Here is a 17,028-nt window from a genome sequence, read left to right as displayed (position 1 = left end):
GCCCTGGATAACTGCAGTTGTAACTTCCGGCCAGTGTTGTTGCAATGCCTCCAGCTCTGGCTGTTAGCACTCCATGGAGACTCCCTCGTGAGTCCTGACCAGGGCTTTTGGTTGGTTTTACTTACTGCAGTGTAAACAGTTCTTTCCCCTTAGTCACCGTGGAGCAGGCGTCTGTCTTATTGCCTTTAGAAAATGCTGCTCTCTTCAACATGGAGAATGGTTTTCTTCAGTGGCCTTTCGAGCATTGTCATGTGCGGACTTCTTTTTCCTTAATCCTTCATTATGATGGTGAAATATGCATATAGTAACTAAGTCTGGTTCAACATGATGCTGTCCTTTTCATCCACTATCCTACAGGTGTCATAATTCCACTCTTTTCTGACAAAATGAAATCTCATCATGAATCCTTTCCATATCCGTCATCCATTATTTGTTGATGCTCCTGTGGGCTGTTCCTTCCGTAACGTAGCTGTTCCCAGTAGTGCTTTAATAAACATGGGTGTGCAGACTTCTCAGATGGCCAGGTTATACTTCTGCGTTTGTGTTGGGTCTTGGCTATTGCTGTTTATATAGAAACTCCTCTTTGACAACCACTATCTAAGCCATTTGCCTGGTTGGTCTTTAGACAATTTGTCTGGTTGGTCTTTAGACAGATTCCAGACCTCAGACCTAGTCAAGGGCATCACTTGGTCCACTGTACTTTTTTTTTTTTTTTTACAACTTTTTATTGGTTCTAATTGGTTGAATTTCTCATCATTCACACCAATCCATTCATCTTCCCTCCCCTCATACCCACCCTCCACCCTTGCCACCTCCCCAGCCAATAGAACTGTAGTGAGTGTCCCACAGTGTGTCCCATAGTATACTCTTTTGTCCACATTTCTTGGCTTGCAAATGTTCATTGCATTGAGTTCTTGGTCTAGCACTGGCCTCTGGCTTCTGCTACACTAGCAATACTGGAACTTCACTGGGACTCATTTCATATATCTTGTTGTTGTCCTGTGCAGTGGAGATCCTGTAGTGTTCAATCTGTAGGACCAGCTCCGTCACTCACTACAGCAGTTCATCTGTGGGGTACGTGTTGGGGTATGCCAATTCAAAGCCTTGGATCTGGGCCTGAGTTATCTGAGCTGGTCAGCCCACCAGCCCTCCTGCACCCACACTACCAGGACAAGCTCCTCCCCCTTGCCAGCTAGCCCATCCAATGCTGCAGCCAGCAAGGAGCAGATCCAGCTCTTTCATTCATGCCCTCAGGGCTGCTTGTCCACACCCATGACATCAGGGCCAGCAGCTCTACTGTGCCACTCAGGCCAGGTGCATTCTCTCCTGAGTTCTGCAGCAGGTAAGAGGCTGGGCTGGCTCTCCTGCTCTCTCAACTGTAGGGCCAGCTCGAGGTTCAGGGCCCATTCTACTTTCTCAGCTCCAGAGCCAGCAGGGGAGGAGAGCATCTCTCCTTCATCTGTGACAATGCACAGCAGACAAGACAGGCTCTGTTCTCCCATGCTCAGGCCCTTGAGGACAGCTCATCTACAACCTCCACAACCAGGGCCAGTTCTATTATATTGCCCAGGTGAGATGCAGGGCCAGCTCTCCTGTCTGCCCTAGGTGACAAGGGGCAAGTGATAGGGAGGGGTCATCTCTTTCTTACCTGTGTCATGAAGTTGCAGGGCCAGCTCTTCCACACTCGTGGTCTTGGGACCAGCTCATCAGTGACCTATCCACCCACCCGGTATCAGCTTTACTACCCAGGAAAGGTGCAGGGCCTGCTCTCTTGAGTACTGCAGCTGGCTAAGGATAGGGTCAGTTTTCCCATGATGCCCAGGTGGTGCCATTTCTATACAACTCTCAGACATCAACATGTCCCCAGGTGGCAGTCCAGACCAGAGACATCCACCTGCATAACCGACCTCTTACATAAAGTTGTACCTCATTACCCTCATGTCTCCAGTTCTGCATCTCTTTCATTGTGCCCACATTCTTCTCTTTCTCTTCCATTTCTCCACCACTTACTCTCTCCTCTTAGTGGCACCCAAGGTCTCTGAGGTACCTGGCAGGGGTCATCTCAGGCAAGGTCTGCACTGACAGGCCTACGTGGTGCTGGACTGGCTCATCACAGGCTAGCTCCCTATCTGAGTCGTCTTGGGCTGTCTCTCTCTAGCCTGGGGCCCATGGTCCCAGGTGGGATTCTTCTAGTCTCTAGCTTGCTCCCCACCCTGGGAGCCTGTCAGAGCCTGCACCATGCTAGACTAGTGGTCATCTCAGGCTAGCTCTCTGTCCGGGGGGCCTCTTGGCACTGGATTGGTAGTGGACTCAGGCTTGCATTTTTCAGGGTATGTTAGGTTACTAATCATTCAAATGTTCACAAGTCAGAACACTGAGCATAGACCTCTCCTCTCTGCCACTTACTGACTCATGCACACAGCAGCCACATTTGCAATGCCTCTAGGGGCAGGCCCATTGTACTTCTGTTTTAACTATTTTACTATTTATTAGGTTATGTCAGCACACAAATGTGCTTCACTTCTCTGTTTCAAGATGTGTATGTGTGGTGCTGCATATCAAGCCTTGTGCATGCCTGGCTAACACTGTACCATGGAGCCGTACTTCTTGGCCTCCATTACAGTTCTTTGTTGTCTAATTTCTTTGGCTTGCTTTGGAATAAAATCCTTTCTTAGTTTTTTTGTTTGTTTTTGTTTTTGTTTTGCCTTAGTGTGTACACAATACCCTTTGTTGCTGTGATAAAATAACTTGACAAAAGCAACTTAAGGAAGTATGGGTTTATTTTGCTTCACAGTGCAAGAGTGCAGCCCAGGGCTTGAGGCAGCTGCCCACATTGCATCTACAATGAAGAAGTGGAAAATGATAAATGCTTGTGCTCAGCTCACGTTATCATTTTTATATAGTCTGGGATTCCAGCATAGGGAATGGTGCCGCCCATACTAGGTCTACTCAAGTTGGGTGTTCCCACTTTAGAAAACCTAATCAACATAATCCTCATCAGGCATGCCCAGAGTTCATCTCCTGGGTTACTCTAGATCTCATCTAGAGTTGACAACTCTCATTAAGCATAACATTCTCCATTCTCTTGCTCTGTTCCAAATCAAATTTTGGCACCTCCAGTACCACCTTCTTTCCCTTGGTCTAATCCACTCACTATCCGACAGCCCATTCTCTGTACTTCCCAAGCACTTTATTCTATTGTTACACTGTTATAATTGCCTATTTCATTATACATTGGCATGTGGTTCTGTTTAGTGTCCCCAGATTCTTTACACAGTAACTAACACAGAAGAAGTACTGTTTGCCCTTCTTAAATAAGTCTGCAAGTCTATGAAATTTTGGCCTATTCGTATTTCAACCATCTTTCCATTTTCAGCTGGAATCACTGGTTCCATAAAACCTTGTTAGGCAAGCCCAAAGTAAATAGTCCACCTTAGGTATTTTCAGGCCACCTAGAGTCTGTTACCCATTTGTTATAATGGACAACATAAAGCTATGTACATAGTTTGTCGCCCAACTAGATAGTTAAAATAATGGAAAATCTAGAAAAAAAAATGGCTTATGTGTTAATTGTTCAATAAAAATCCAATGAGTTATTTAATGTATTGCCTGATTTGAGTTTTATACCTAATAATATTTTTCCTACAATAAATTTTCTTCCTCCTTAAACTATGATGTTTAAAATTATCTGTTCTATGGTGTTTAAAACTATCTGTCCTTAATTATTTATATTTTAAAATCATTATTTAAAAAAAAAAAGAGAGAAACCCTACTTGCTGGAGGTCATCATAGTTGCCTTTTGGGTCCTCATAGTTGCTTATTAGAATGAAATTTGTGTATGTATGCATATTCATACATGCATATACTTTACATTTATTTATCTAACGCGCCCCCCTGAGCCTTGCATTCGTGGGAGAGAAAGCACGAGACGCAGAGATCGGGTAGTTACTGCAAAACGAGGCTTTTAATCTGTCTCACACACGTGGGAAAACTCGGAGAGGCGCGGAAGGGGTGAGCTGAGGAAGGGGCTTGGCTTAAGTACAGTCTAGAGTGACGTATTCACTTCTGATTGGCTGTTCGCTCACCACCCAACATTCAGTGACTATGGCACGCCTCTCTGCCTAGCAACTGCGCAGATCAATGTAGCGCCAACTTGGGGTGGCAGATTATATTGTGGCTCCTAACATATTTAGTGTGTGTGCAACTGTGCAGAGGTCAGAGAACAACTGTGTAAGTCAGTTCTTTCCTACCATGTAGATTCTGGGCATCAGATTCAGGTGGTCAGACATGACAACGTCGAGAGCCCTTATCCACTGAATCATCTCACTGGTCCTTTACATGTATCTTACACTTCATTATAGTATCTACCTATCTCTTTGGCACAGGGAAAGTCTACACCTTCAAGACTCACTAAATATTCATATAATTCACAAACCTTATTCTTGTCTTTTTTTTTTTTTTTACTCATGAGCCAGATATTGGATAATTATTTAAAAAATACTTTTTTTTTTAATTTGGGGAATGTTTTGTTTGGTAAACTTTGGACAACAAGCTAGAGAAAAAGCAAACTGTTACACAACAGCTGTCAAAAGCTGACCTGTGCAGTGTGCCGTGAGCTCCAGCCTTTTTCCTTCTGTCACTCTTACACGTTTGAAGATAAGGAATGAGTGAGAACCGTTACTGCAGATCAGCGCTTCTCGGCAGGGCGTAAGTCTGATGGCCAGAGTGCAGAGTCTGCCTGCCTCTCAGTAACAATCCAGCTCATGACAAAAGATTATAGTGGATATTTCAGTGGGTCCTTCACCCCAAAGTCCATTGTGGGTGGACTATTTCAATGGAGAGGCATAGAGGCCTGCAGACCTCTCATGAATTCATGATTGACTGTTGGTGGGTAGTCTTACGAGTCCATTGCAGACAGCCATAGCTACTGTAGCATAAGTGCCTTGACTCTGCCATGCCTAGAACACAGCATCTCTCAGACTTTGTCCCTGTCTTCATGCTCTTACATAAGCATATGTCACACCAAGGCATATGTCACACCATTGTAAGTGATGTCCAATTTTTTCAGCTCCTTGAGCCTGATGGTCCTGGGTAAACTCAGTGGCTCCCAGCGCAGGAAACCACAGTGTTTGAAAGAGATTACAGGATGGAGCAAAAGGTGGTGAGAGGCAGATTGGAGTGAGGTGAGAGGGAGACTGGAGAGATTGATGGGGAGTGATTACAGTAACCAGCAAATATGTGTACAAAATTACCAACACATTCAAAACGGATTATAAAACTTCCTTAAAGATAATGGTGCCCTAGTGAGGCCGAAACCCAACATTCACACATCCCTACAGGGGAAGGCCTGTTCCTTAACCAAGTGAGCATGCTGTAGCTTACTGTTGCCACAGCCCTATTAACTATGTTTTTCAAGTTGTATCTTGTCAACTTAGCCAAACTACAGGGTAAAGGGTAATAAGGATATACTTGTGTTCATGAAGAACAAACTGAGGCTTCTGCTTCTTAGATTTTGTTTTGAGTTGATATAAATAAATAAATAAATAAATAAAATAGAATTATTCTATTATCTTGACAGCTACTTACTGCTTTCTGCTATTTGCAGTATCATAATGTGGAGAAACCAGGTCTGTGAAGTAAAGGCCACTTTGGACATCACTTACAATGGTGTGACATATGCCTTGGTCTTAAGAACAACTGTTGCATTTAGGATATAAGTCCTCTGAAAATTCACATGTAGGAAGTTAATTCCTCACCCAGTAGTGTTGAGGCATGGACAGAAGTCCTTAGACACCCCAAAGGACCTTATATGATCCTTCAACCATGTTAAGACACAGCAATAGTAGTAATAATAATAATAATAATAATAATAATAATAATAATAATAATAACCTAATTTTATGAAGCACTGTTGGACCTCCCTCATGAGTAGAACTATGAACAAGACAGTTTTGTTATATTTATCCATGTAAGGTATTTTGTTATAACAGCCCAAATGAACGAATTCTGCAGCCAACAAAATTTTGAGTTGCACGTCAGTTGACAGTTTAAATCGAGGAGCCATGGGGACAGAACCACAGTTTTCATTTCATAGTTCACAGAATTCAACAAGGAACTGAGAAAGAGACAGTGGTTTCTTAAGTTTTTTGTTGCAGGGCTTTTTTTTTTTTTTTCCTCCCCTAGAATTAAGAATCCATAAAACAATCAAAAAGTTTGATTTAATTGCATCTGGAGAAAAAAAGAGAAAAGTGTGTCAGTGTTTTTAAGCTACCCTCAATTTTATGAATTATTCAGTGCGTGAAGCTTCGCATCCAAATGTGATGATGTATTTGTTACTTGCCCTCTTTGTAACCTCAGGCCCTATAAAAATCAGGATTCCAAAGCTGAAGCAGTAATAGGAAGGTCAACTTCAGATATTTATAAAAAATTTAAAAATTCTATGGTAAATCCCAACTGTGCTGGTCAACTTGACCCAAACCCAGATATTGGGGAAGAGAGAAAGACTTCAATTGAGGAAATGCCTCCGTAGGGCAGGCCTATAGGCACGTATGGAGATTTTCTTGATTGGTGATTGATGTGGGAAGGCCCAGCCCATATGTCTTAGTTAAGGTTTTATTGCTATGAAGAGACACCATGACCATGGTAACTTATATTGGGACAACATTTAACTGGGGCTGGCTTACAGGTTCAGAGGTTCAGTCCATTGTCATGGCGGGAAGCATGGCAGAGTCCAGGCAGGCATGGCACTAGAGGAGCCAAGAGTTCTACATCTTGTTCTGAAGGCAAACAGGGAAAGACTGGATTCCAGACAGCTAGGAGGAGGGTCCCAAAGCCCACCTTAACAGTGACACACTTCCTCCAACAAGGCCATACCTCTTAATATTGCCACTCACTGGACCAGGCATATTCAAACCACCACAGCATGTGGATAGTCCAGCCTTGGGTAAACTGTCAAGCCAGAATGCAGCACTTTCCTTGGAGTCTTCTCCCCTTCCTGCCTTGACTTCCCTTAGTGAATAAGTTGTAACAAGAAATAAACCCTTTTCTCCCCAAGTTGCTTTTGGTCATGGTTTTATCACAGCAATAGAAGAGTAACTGAGACACTAATACATTATCCAATTTGTTACATTATTAATTTGTTTGTTTGGGGGGAAGGGAGGCATGCACCATGGAGCACATGTGAAAGTCAGGACAACTTTCGGGAGTGGATTTTCTTTCTAACATGTGGGCTCCAGGGATTGAACTCAGGTTGCCAGGCGGAGGCATCTTCCTGTTCTCATCACCATATTTCAAAAATTATCGCTTCATAATCTGTCTCACCTACTCCCCACTTCCCATATTAATTTGAGGAATTTTATATGTTGTGTCTCTGAGAATTTCAATGCTATTTCTAAAGGATACATTTTAGTCATAGGAACACTGCCATAAAAATGTGAATAAAAATGCCTTAGTCTCTGCAAATGGAAACGATTCAAAAATCCAATTGTCTTATAAATGTGAATTTTATGCATTGCTTATTTGAAACTAGATCCAAAGACGGGCACATTCTTGGAATACCAGCAGTCAGAAAGCTGAAGCAGGACTTGAGTTCAAAGCCAGCTTGGGCTACATATTTTGAGTTCAGCTTGAACTACATGGAGAGGCCCAATCTCAAAACAGCAAACAACAGAAAGACCCAATTTAAGGACTGGGAATGTATGTCAATGATAATATTGCTTGTGTGACTTTTCCCAAAACCCTGAATTCAATACCCAGCACCTCTTAAATCTAATTAAATGTCACAAATTTCAATTGGCTGACATGTGTTTCATGATTTTTATTAATCTAGATTCTTCCTTTATATCCTTGAAGTTTATTTGTTGGAAAAAAAAACCCATAGTTTCATAAAGTCTACATTTTATTTCTACATCCTTAAAACGTCATTTTAAATGTTTCTCTATTATCTTGTAATGTCAAAGAGAGGCATTATTTCTCTTTTGTAGGGTAACTTCATTTAAACTCTCTATTATTTTGTGGGGTCTTGGGGTTTTTTGTTGTTTTTTGTTTTGTTTTGTTTTAATACAGAGTCTCTCTATGTATCCCTGGCTGGCATGGAACTTGCCATATAGACCAAGCTGGCCTTAAACTCAGAGATCAGCCTACTTCTGTCTCCCTAGTCCTTCTCCAACACAGCCATCTTAAATTATCTATATGTGCATATTTTAGGAAACGTCTGCATTAGTAAGTTCTCATGTGATTTTTTTTTTCAGAAGATCTTCAGTGTTAATTATACCTCCTGATATGCCTGGAGTTGGTGACCAGTAAGGTACCAGTACCAGTAAGGTACCAGTACACCCCCAACCTGATATGCCTGGAGTTGGTGGCCAGTAAGGTACCAGTACGCCCCCAAACATCACAGGCATCTTCAGAACTGGGTGATAAAATTCTGTTGCTAAAGATACTACACACTTGAGTCATAAATGGAAAAATCCATCTGGTACTAACTGACCTAGAAGTTTCACCCCTAGTGTCTAGCTTTCAAAGGTCGAGAAGGACTCTGCACACTGCCAGAGGAGAAAAGTAATCACCGATCTTATCCAACCATTAACCCTGCCAGCTATGATAATGTATGGCAAGGATTTGTGGCACAAACCTCCTAGGAGCAGCTAACTGCCCATATTATAACTGGATTTAATGCCTACTCAAGACAAAACTATACCTAGTGATGAAATGCCAAATCTTTTAAGTTCAGAATCCATTTAGAGAACTTGACCTAGTTTGAACTCAGGTAAACTAACAGGCCGGTACCTAGCATTAGTTTCCAAGTTGTCCCCCAACAAAACCGGAGCCTAGCTCCAGTCTCTAGGCTAATACTCAACAAAACCAGTGTTTCCAGGTTACACCCTCAACAAGACCAGTGTCTCCAGGTTATTGCCCCAACAGACCTGCACCCCAGGTTACAAACCCACCCCTTGCCTAACGACCACCAATGCAGACGGGAGCAGAAATTAAGTTTATGATATGACTGGCAGCCCCAGCCTATTATGTTAAAGGACACAGGAGCTTTCCAATTAGATGCTTGCACACATACTCCCTGCTTGCAGCTTACTATAAAGCCTTGTTCCAATAGATATTCGGGGTTCCACCACCACCAAAACCATCCTGCATGACAGCGGTGCATTGGGGGTGGGGGGCAGTTCAAATAGAATAAAGACCCTGCTGTGAGTTGCATCAGATTGGCTCCTGTCTGTCTTTTGGGGGACCACTAACATTTCCCTGGCACTACAGTACCATTGTCAGGGCCATGATCCTGTGGATAGTCAATTTCTAGGCCCTAGAGAGAACTTACTATCAGTCTGTTCAGCAGGAAAACTATTAATTAGTCTTACTATTATACCAATAGCTTAGTGCATCTCTCTGCCCTCATCAGAGAAGCTTCTTGCAGTAGGTGGCAGTTAGCAGAGACTCACAACAAACAGGTCAGGGTGTGGAGAATAAGAGACTGGAGTGCTTGGCCCTAAATGAAACATCTATGTCACATACACACAAACATACACACACACACACACACACACACACACACAAAGGGAGAGACAGACAGAGACAGACAGAGACAGAGAGACAGAGAGAGACAGAGAGCTTTCAATCCTCAGAACACGGTATTTGCAGCAACCTGCACCCATATTCCTAAGCTGAGTTTGATTATATTTGGCTGCAGGGTAAAGCCTCATGTTCCTTTTGACATAATAGAGGCCAGACAACACTGAGATAATGTGTTCAGAAAGAGATTGGTAGTTAAGATCCCTATATTCAGCAAATCTGCCTTGTGAAAAGTAAAGATAGTCTCATGTAATCATGGAAATTTTGTTGCTTACAGAGCCTCCTCATAAGACATTCTTAAAAAAAAGAAAATCCTCAGGTTGAAAGTCAGTGACTTAGAAAGTAACTCACCCTACCCTCCACTAGAGAACACTGGCAAAGATAATCATTTAATTATAAAGCAGCATAAAATTCAGCCAATTTAAAATCAACATCAGGAAAGGTATGACCCTTAAAATGTACTGTTCAATTTGTACCATTTATTTCCCTATAAAAGTCACATCCATGCTGAAGATTTGTCAACTAGTTGACTGTTGAGAACTTCATGACTAGAGAATTGAAATGTTGTAGGTTTTATCAGATAGTACCTGAAACCTATAGCACAGATTCCCTGCTTCCTGTGACCGGCCCACTGATGGACCTAAATGTGTTTACTAAATGCCTTAACATAAGACTTTTGCAAATGACCCTGAGATTCCACCTTACATCAATCAGAATGGCTAAAGTCAAAAACTCAGGTGACAGCAGATGTGGAGAAAGAAGAACACACACTCTGTCATTGCTGGTGGAATTGCAAACTGCAATCACTCTGGAAATAAATCTGGAGGTTCCTCAGAAAAAAATTGGAAATAAATCTACCTGAAGACCTAGCTATACCACTCTTGGGCATATATCCAAAAGATGCCCCGCCATGCCACAGGTGCACATGGTCCACTATGTTCATAGCACCCTTGTTTGTGATAGCCAGAAGCTGGAAACAACCCAGATGTCCCGCAACAGAATGGATACAGAAAATGTGGTTCATTTACACAATGGAATGCTACTCAGCTGTTAAGAATGAGGACATCCTGAGTTTTGCAGGCAAACAGATGGAACTAGAAAATATCATCCTCAGTGAGGTAACTCAGACCCAAAAGGACATGCATGGTATGTACTCACTAATAAGTGGATATTAGCCAAAAAAAAAAAAAAAAAAAAAAGTGCAGAATGCCCAGGATACAATCCACAGAACTCAAGAAGGTTGACAAGCCGAAGGGCCCAAGTGAGGATGCCTCAATCCCACTTGGGAGGGAGAAGAAAGCAATCACGGGGGTAGGGGGATCTGTGGAGGAAAGGGAACAGGGAGGGGAAGACAGAAACATGATCAGGTATTGGGGGGGCAGGACAGAAGCCCTGAGAGCCAGCAGAAAGAATGGAAACAAGCAACCTCAGGAGGTAGGAGATGGAGGGACCCTCTAAAATGTACCAGAGACCTGGGAGGTGAGAGACTCTCAGAACTCAAAGGGAGGGACCTTAGATGAAATGCCCTACAACGAGGAGAGGGAACTTGTAGAGTCCACCTCCAGTAGAAAGGAACATCAAGTGGAGGGATGGGGTTGCCATCCCACAGTCAAAAATTCTGACCCAGAATTGTTCCTGTTTGAAAGAACTGTTTGAAGGGTCAAAAAAGGAGAAGAGCCTGAGGGAAAGGAGATCCAGTGACAGGCCCAAATTGGGATCTGGCTCAAGAGGAGGTCCCGGGGCCTGACACTATTACTAATGCTATGGTGTGCTTACATACAGGAGCCTAGCATGCCTGCCCTCCTAGAGGTCCAGTAAGCAGATGAAAGAGTCAGGTGCAGATACTTACACCCAACAAATGGACAGAAGCTGGGGCCCCCTGTGGTTGAATTGGGGAAACACTGGAAGAAGCTGAGGAGGGCAACTCTATAGGAAGACCAGCAGTCTCAACTAACGGGGACCCCTGAGATCCTGAGATTGCTCTGACACTGAGCCACCAACCAGGCAGCATACATTAGCTGATACAAGGCCCCCAACACATATACAGCAGAGGACTGCTAGGTCTGGACTCAGTGAGAGAAGATGCACCTAACCCCCAAGAGACTTGAGGCCCCAAGGAGTGGGGAAGTCTGGTGGCGTGGGGTTCGGGGGGAGGGACATTCTTTTGGAGATGAGGGGTGCAGAAGAGGAGGTATGGAATGTGGAACACTCAGAGGGTGGACCAGGAAGGGGGATAAAGGCTGGACTATAAAAAAAAAAAGATTTAAGAATAAAAAAATGGAAAGGAAAAAAAGACATTTGTCCTGACAGTATAAAAGTTTATGAATTCTCTTCCACAGTTGAAACACGGCATTCAAGGCAATCAGAATCCATGTGCCCAGGCCATGACTATGATTACTCAGATTCACCTTAAACTGTCTTACATTTGAGGAAGACCTGTGTTTGGTATCAAGAGATTCAACATATATAATAATAATGACAGAAAACAAAACACAGTGAGGAGTGACACAAGAGTAACGTTTGACTGTTTTATTTGGTAGGTTTTTTACACACCCCGGGTGCCCAGGTATGACACCACCCATAGTGGGTTAGACCCTCCCACATTATCCAAGGAAATGCCCCACAGACCTGCCTACAAGTCAATCTGATAGGGGCATTTTCTCAATTGAGATGCCCTTTTCTAAAATGACCTTATCTTGTGTCAAGCCGACAAAATACTAGCCAGCACATGAACAAAACAGGAAAGGAGTGACAGAGAATATAAAGGATGTGGCAAGGAACTGAAACATGAAGAAAAACAACAAATTCCAACCAGAGCAACAATGTGCAATTTAATCACATCAAGCCACCAATCAAAAAGCGGATGTTGTCAAGCTGAGTGGGAAAAAAAAAGTAAGATTCAATTAAGTACAGTGTGATTCTTACTGGTGAACTGGAAAATCTCCCCAGTTTTGAATAAGGCAGCCCAAGGTTAGTGGTGCCTCCCCTAGAGTGTCTTATCCAAGAATGAAGCAGAAACCAGGACAGATAAGTAAAATTTTAATAAAGTAGCATTGGAAAGATACACACTGGAACGTCAAGGTGGGCCCATCAGAAGGGCACCAAGAACTGATGTCCATTGAACCTTTTGTTGAGGTGAACATGATAACTGCATTTGCTCCAGGGTTATGTGAGCTTCAGACCAAAAACTACTTCCGTGGTACAACTGAGGAAGAAATTCCGTGTGTTCTAGTACACAGTAGTGCAAAAGTAATACCTGCTATCTACAGAAGATATGCTTTAGATTCAAAACTCAAGTAGGTTTAAAGTGAGGGCATATAAAGATGTATTATACAGTCATATATTATACAAATATCAACTACCAGAAACCTGGAGTGGTTATATTGTCGGGGTGGAGAACATTGAAAAAGATAACTGGAAACAATTAAAAACATTTTGTTTCAGTTTTTTTATTTCATGTACCTGACTATTTTGCCTGCTTGTATGTATGTGAACCATGTACATATCCACAGACAAGGATGTAGTATCCATGGAAATGGAGTTATGGGGGATTATAAATCGCCACTGTGCCCTAGGAACCAAATCTGTAAGAGTGACAAGTGCTCTCCACTGCTGGGCCATCTCTCTAAACCCTGAGAACATCTTATGATGACAAAAATGTCAAACTAAGAGGACTAGATAACAACTATAAATATATGTGTACTCAATAAAAACATATAAAAATACCTGGTTAAAAAATGACAGAAATGAAAGGAGAAATAAGTAAAGCATACAAGTTAGAAACGTCAGTATCTCACTTTCAATCATGAATACAATGAACGATTAGCCAGAACGTAAGTAATGAAGTAAAGGGATTTAAAAATTAGAAACCCACAATATATATTTGGTTAATAGAGCATTGTGTGGAATAAGATCAGAATGCACATTCTCAATACACAAATACACAGAGATCAGAGACTACAAAACAAAGCTTAATACATTTACATTATAAAGGAAAGAGCTAAAGCATTAAAGGGGTAGAAGCAGTGTAAGAGCACATGGGAGAACTAGAAATCCTTAACAAAGGGAAAGTTTTTAACTTAAAAATTTGTACAAATTAGCACAGTCTTAAATAACCATTAGGTCCAAGAAGAAATCAAATGAGAAGTATGTGGTGTGGATGAGAATCTATTTGTATTTGGACACTTGGTCCCCATTTGGTGGTGCCTTTGGAAAGATAGTGAAAGGCTGCATGCTTTTCCTCCAAGACCAAGTAAAAGGTAAAGGTAACAGGTCACATCATTTCTGTTCAACACAACACCGAATACTAATTGCAAGAGCGATTAGGCAAGAAAAAAAGAAATAAAAAGCATCTACACTGAAAACTAAGTAAAACTTTGTATTTCTGTACAGAATGATTTTTACTTAGAGAAAATTCTACAGAATGCCCCCAAAGAAGGGTTAGAACTAATTAAGCCCATCTAGATTATAGGATTAACATCTATATACAAATACCAACATTGCCATGCTTGCCCTAAATAATCCAAAATGAAACTGTGAAAAATTTCATTTAAAATAAATAGTATCAAATATAATAATGTTATTGGAAGTAAAACAATGTAAAATTTAGAATATGCCACCTACTGAAAAGCGAACAAAAACACTGCTGAAATAAATGAAAGAATATACAAATAAAGTGGGAGATATCTGTGTGTTTAGCCTGAAAAATTTAATATTGTTAAGATGTCAATACTATGCAAAATGACCTACAGATTTAAGAATCCTCTATCAAAATTTCAACAGCATTTTAAAAATATTTTATTTATTTATTTATTTATTTGTTTGTTTACTTACTTATTACTTTATATTCTGCTCACTGCTTCCCTCCCAGTAACTCCCACAATCTTTCCCCCATCTCCCTTCCCTTCTCCTCTGAGGGGGTGGGAGTCCCTGGGTATCCCACCCCCCATCCTGGTACATCAAGTCTCTGCTAGGTATATCTTCTCCTTCTGAGGCCAGACAAGGCAGACCAGCTAGAAGAATATATCCCACATACAGGTAACAGCTTTTGAGATAGCCCTCAACAGGATTTTTTTTTTAACAGAAATAGAAAATCTACCCTAAAATTCAATATCTCAAAGGACCTGAAATAGGAAAAATAATTTTTGAAGTGGTAGGGTAAAATAATTGAAAAATTAGTTTGTCGTGTGTCATATATATATACATTTCAGATATTCATATACTTCAAAACATATTCTAAGGCTACAAAAATAAAAACAGAATAGTAATAGCATAGATTATATTCAACAAGGGTGTCAATGCCACTCCAAAATCTCCTCAATAAACGGTATTGAAAAAAATGGATTTCGCACTCAACATGATGAAATCGGACCCTTATACCATGGACAAAAATGAATTCAAGTGCTTAAAAGTTAGCAGTAATATCTGTAATATAACCCTATAACAGAGTACAGCACTTCTTCCAGAAACTGTAGGCTATCAAACAAGAAGGCCACTGCCAAGTATAGGCAGCCTCTTCTCTTCCCCTACCAAACGTTGTAGGCTATTACATATTCCATTGCTCTTAGTTACCCTCTGGAACCTGATGATAAGACCATATTGATGAAGACGTTATATACTTGAACTACAGAATCTCAGAAACCAAGCTGGCACCAGTCTGGAAGCCTCACCTCTCTAATTGGCTTTCACGATGTTATAAGACTCTATGTGCTCTACTGGAGAAGAAAAGTAATCTTCTTTCCTAGTTGTGAAAGCTGTGACCTACAATAAGATGGGCCTAGACCACGGGTACAATAGAGACGTGAATGTTAAGGGACTAACCAACCAGTTTCTGTTTGGACTTAAAGCCATTTCACAGACAGAACTCATGTTTGGGACTGTTAACTGGGTCTAATACCAGTAACTGGCTAAGTTATCAGCCCTAAGGGAGTGTGTAATACCAGTATTCTGCTAAATAGACATGATAATAAACTGTCCCCTAAGTTCTTACCTTTATATGAGATTAGTGCATCTCTCAACTCTCATCAAAGACGCTTCTTTTTGAAGCAAGGGGTAATTAATACAGAGACTCACAACGGGTCAATATGCAGAGAGTAAGAGACTCCAATATGCTCATCTCTAAATGGGACTATATCTCACTCCTCCCACCAAGGCTCAGGAATCATCACAGCAGAGGAGACCTAGAAAGAGTCTAAGAGCCAGAGGTAATAGATGTCTGTGGACAAGCAGTGTTTGCTGTCATGACAGTACTGCTGCACCTGTAAACCCACAGGGGCTTTGACTACAGGCACAAATCCATATATGATCAAGACAGACAAAATCCCAGCATGGATAGAGGGAGACTCATGAAGTCACAGTCTAAGATGAGGAGCTATTGATGACCGCTGGGGAAGGGGGACTCGGTTTGGCCCCGAAAGGCTGCCCATGATCCACTAGATGGTCCTATTCCCATGCACTTACAGGGGGCACTAAAGTGAACTCAATGGATCCAACTCCAAAAGAGCACACGAGGTTGAGAGGGTATAAGAAAGAAATGGAGGAGATGGGGCTAGATTTTATCAAAGTAAAACTTTTTAAATGTTGAGTACTCCTAAAGGAAAAATAAAAAATGTTCACAACATTTGGATTTAGCAATGATGCGTTCAACACCAAATCAAAGGCATTAAAAAATAGACTGATAGAATTATATCAAACTTAACTTCTTTGCATCAAACCACACATCCACAAGGCTTAGGGAACATCAGAGAAGAGAGAGTAGAAAGAGCGTAGGAGCCACAGGATGAGAGGACTGCTGTGAGATTGTCCTCTACGCATGAAGACAGAATCTTCCTGCTGGTACATGCATGGACTCAACTGGAGTTGTCTGTACTTGACTCAGTGAGTAAAAAATTGCAGCATGAAGGAGCACGGAGCTACTGAGACCTCAACCCTATCTGAGGAGACATTGGCTGCTGAATGCTCCTGGGATAGGAGATTCACTTTTTCTCTGAGGGATAATCACTGGCAGGTTGCCCATGTCCCAGTGGATGAACTCATACCCATGCATGTATGGCAGCACTAATTAGACTGAACAGATGGAAAAAAAGGAAAGAGGACATGAACCTGGGAGAGCGATACATTAGGGAGTAAGAGAAGCTGGAGAAGTCAGGGTGTGGGTATAACTAATGCATTCTATTCCTCTTGGACATTGTCTTTGTGTCTTTCTTTTTTTCCTTTTTCTTTTGTTTTGGTTTTTGAGACGGTATCTGTATAGCCCTAGCTGTCCTGAAACTCACTCTGTAGACCAAACTGGCCTTGAACTCAGAGATCTGACTGCCTCTGCCTCCCAAGAGCTGGGATTAAAGGTACATGCTACCACTGCCAAGCTCATCCATGACATTTTCAAAGAAGACATATATAGATATGTATATAGACACATATATACATATATGTATATATACACACATGTAC

The 17,028-nt window shown here is 41.7% G+C and overlaps 1 pseudogene; it reads right to left on the bottom strand.

Annotated features, from left to right (window-relative positions):
• Positions 1-2,331: 2,331 nt before the first annotated feature.
• LOC117709717 (small nucleolar RNA SNORA17) lies at positions 2,332-2,453 on the bottom strand (annotated as a pseudogene).
• Positions 2,454-17,028: the final 14,575 nt, after the last annotated feature.

The sequence above is a fragment of the Arvicanthis niloticus genome, chromosome 5 (assembly GCF_011762505.2).
Source record: "Arvicanthis niloticus isolate mArvNil1 chromosome 5, mArvNil1.pat.X, whole genome shotgun sequence".
NCBI lineage: Eukaryota > Metazoa > Chordata > Mammalia > Rodentia > Muridae > Arvicanthis > Arvicanthis niloticus.
This window is presented reverse-complemented; position numbering and strand designations above follow the sequence as displayed.